Raw genomic sequence first — 4,177 nt, forward strand, 5'->3', positions numbered from 1 at the left:
AGTTTGAAGGCGTAATAGAGAGACAAAATACTTATAAGACAGAATTTGAATGCTTACTAAAGAGATTTTGAATGCCTACTGGAGAGAATTTGAATGACCAATCATAGAGAGTGTGAACGCTTATTAGAGAGACTTGAAATGCCTTCAGGAGAGAATATGATTACTTACTGGAAAGATTTTGAATGCTTGCTAAAGAGATTTTGACTAGTGAGAGAGAGAGAGAGAGAGAGAGAGAGAGAGAGAGAGAGAGAGAGAGAGAGAGAGAGATAGGGGGGGGATATATCTGCAGGAGAGAGTTTGAACGCGCACCAGAGAGAGTTTGAATATCTGCTCGAGTTATTTGTCATGAAGATGCTTCATCCTAGAAGTGAACCATGACCAAACATTTCAAATAACTTATATTCAAATCCCAAATAAGATCTCCTTGACATGGAATGATACACTTTCTCTTAGTGATGTTACCTCAATAAAATGTTTCTATTTTTTTTTATTCTTGTACCAACCTTAAAATTATCAAAACAATCGCAGTTGCATTCCAAACAGGACATCTACCCATACCCCCATACTTCATCTCGTTACCATCTAGATTACAATTCTTATTTACTAATCTAGGGTAGTATTACATCTGAAGAATATATATATACATATATATATATATATATATTACAATAGAAAAATGCGAGCATGAAAAGTAATATGGTTAAGCTTAACTATGGAAAAGTAAAGGATAAGATATTCTAGTAAAAAATATAATAAATTTGTTACTAAAAATATTGAAGTATTAAGAATTGGTTATATGTTATAAATTGAATTTTAAAAAATTTCTTAAGTTACTCAAAAGACGATTTGTTTATAGTGGTGAAGGCTTTGTGTAGAACTAACCACACTTTTTGGTATTACTGCTAACCTTTGTCAGTGCAGATGACTGCCACAGGACAGAGTATACAGTAGGCCGCAGGTTTTTACATCAGAGTTTCCTTCTCCTCAATGCATGTCTTAACGAAGACTAGGAGTGCATTTCTCCTAGTGAATTAATGTGCCCCCAGATACCAACCTAGAAATTTTTATGATGCGGTGCGGTACATACAGTACCTAGCCTTCTCAAATTGTCTTCTCAAATTGTCACCCATCTGGTATTGGCCAGGCTCAAAGTTGCTTAACTTCAGTGATCTTGCGAGAACCGGTGTGTCAACTTGATTGTGCCATATAATATATATATATAATTATTTCCACAGCTCAAAGAATGCCGCAGCCCACAAGAACCACGCCAGCCAACGAACCGGAAGTCTAAGACTCGAGTTTCGCCCTCATTTGGGCTCATCAGTCAGACATATCAGCACCTGGGATTTGAAACCAAGCATCCTGCATGCGAGGCAAGTACCCTACCAACCGAGCAAACGCCCCACATACAAGAAATTCTATTAACCAACACAGATCCAGCAGACTGCAACGATATCAAGTTGTGAAATAGACCTACTTCATATCGACAAGGGGGTGTGGTCATCCAACCTGCTGACCCCGAAGATGATGTCTTACAAATAGGGATTTTGAACTACGAAAGGACGGCGCCATCCAGCAGAGCTAAACTAACGGGCCATTTTTGTTATAGAATTTTCAGAATGTGAGAGATTATATATAATTATCAAGCGGACCGCGACGAAATCAAGCCTAGGTCTATTCCATTCTATTTCTTTTATTTTTATCTCTCAATCTCGTTTTTCTCATAAAATTTCTCAGGTCTTCAACTGAAAAAGTAAACTCACTTTAGACATTTTTTCATTTAAATAAATCTTAATCCCATCTTGGACGTTTTTCTCACCTTTGAAAATTAAAATTAAAATTGAAAATTAAAATTGAAATTGAAAATTAAAATTGAAATTTAAAATTAAAATTGAAAATTAAGATTTAAATTAAAATTGGAAATTTAGATTACAATTGAAATTTAAAACTAAAATTAAAATTGAAAATTAAGATTGAAATTGAAATTGAAAATTTAAATTGAAATTGAAAATTTTAATTAAAATTGAAATTTAAAATTAAAATTGAAAATTAAGCTGCAAGATGAGAACAGTAATCCGAATAATTCAAATTATCAAGCATCATCTCAAAAATCCCAAAACATAAGCCTAATTCACTCAAATGATCTTTCAAACCTCTACAGCGATTGTAATCTATTGGTGCAAGGTCCAAGGAATATGGTGAGTGATGTAGAACAATCTACTAGGCATATTAGTCTTGGGGATCTCTGTTCCTTTGGCAACATTATAATCGACTTCGAATTAGATAAACTTGAGGATTGATCATTCGTATTATTTGAAACGTTGTGAAAATAACACTCAAGATGAGAACAGTAGTCTAAAGAATCCAAATAACACGAATTTTGCATAATTGAACAGCAAACACCTTTAAATATGATTGAGGATTATTTTAAAAACAATGGACAAGCCTTTCGTTTTGCAGCACTTTTATGTCTCTTCACAAGGATTAAAATCGAAGAAATAAAATGAAAAAGTTTTTAAAATTTTTAAATTAAAAAAAAAAAATTTATGTAGTTTAAGGGGCAGGTAACTCTTTTGGAATTTTTACCACTTTGATTACAAAATTCCAACTCGGTTTAGCCAGTGTCGAGGCGGTTCTTTGACAATAAATATTAGGCATCAATTAATAAACATTCCTCAAATTTCCGTTTCTTTAGTTAAAATTCATTCCATGATTTTGTTTCTCCTTGTTAAGTTTTGAGACATTGTGTTGAACACAGATGGCGGCATAGTTCAGATCAGTAACCAAGATGGCGACCAAGAATCAAATGCGGTCCGTCACGTTCTTATCAAGTTCTGAGATATTATGTTGCATAAAGATGGCGGCGTAGTTCAGATCAGTAACCAAGATGGCGGCAAAGAATTAAATGCGGTCCGTGACGTAGCAAATGGCGAACTGATTGAATCCAAAATTTGACGATTTTTATAATAATCTTGCGACATTTTGATTGGTTGTTTAGCACAGCCGTTGGTTATGAAAATGATTGGCGAATCCATTTGCCTCATACCCACCATCACAAGTCAAAAACATTTTACACTCCTAAACCTCATTTTTGAATCCTTATTCCAATTTCAACAGAAATCCATGATTTGGATTCTAGAAAACGTTTAATATTTAAGGACTTAGTTACTTATTTCAATTTTATTTCCCTTTCTTCCTGGCATCCGAGGGTTAGAAGTTCTTCGATGTCGACCAGGTTCAATGTTCATTCAGCACCACTCTCAGTTCATTGCTTATTCAGGTTTGAGGACGGTGCTCTTCCAATCACCATTGCTGCAGTCGGTTTACCTTTTCTATAGGTGGTCGCAAAGATAGGAGTCAAGGATGCCAAGAAAAATTCAAGTTGTCCTCGACGATCGTACATCTAAACAATATGACATAAATGCGGGAGTACCTCAGGGGTCTATCCTTGGACCTCTATTATTCCTGATATTCATAAATGACCTCCCTGATAAAATTGTTTCGGAGATGGGTATATTTGCCGATGACACCACTCTCTATAACAGATATGGGGGGAAAACAAATGAACACATATTCAAGGAAATGGCAGAAACACTAGAGGATGACCTCCAATCTGTAGTGGAATGGAGACAAAAATGGATGGTCACATTCAATGCTGCTAAGACTAAGCTTGTTTCCTTCAATAACTACAAGAAACCTTCTCTACCACCAATAGCAATGGCCAAGAACACATTGCCTGAAAGTACTTCTTTTAAACTCCTTGGCCTAATGTTTACAGGGGATATGAACTGGAATAGATACATTGAGAGCATTGCCAAGGCTGCTGCAAGGAAGGTTGGCTCCCTCTACCATGCTAGAAAACTACTTATGCCTGACAGTATCCTGTACCTCTATAAGGCCACCATTCGCCCATGTATGGAGTACTGTTGTCACATCTGGGCTGGTGCATCTGCTGCTTGTCTCTCGCTCCTGGACATGGTTCAAAAGAGAGTTGCCAACCTGATAGGTCCTGAACTGTCATCTAGGCTTCAGCCTCTGTCCCATCAACGAAATGTTGCATTCCTCTGCCTGTTCTACAAATACTTTAATGGTGAATGCTCTGACGAACTGCAAACACTTGTACCTCCTTGACGTAACAACCCCCGACAAACCCGACAAGCTACTAAGTCCCACCCCT

This window comes from Euprymna scolopes, chromosome 38, assembly GCF_053919585.1.
Source record: "Euprymna scolopes isolate OS-2025 chromosome 38, ASM5391958v1, whole genome shotgun sequence".
Taxonomy (NCBI): Eukaryota; Metazoa; Mollusca; class Cephalopoda; order Sepiida; family Sepiolidae; genus Euprymna; species Euprymna scolopes.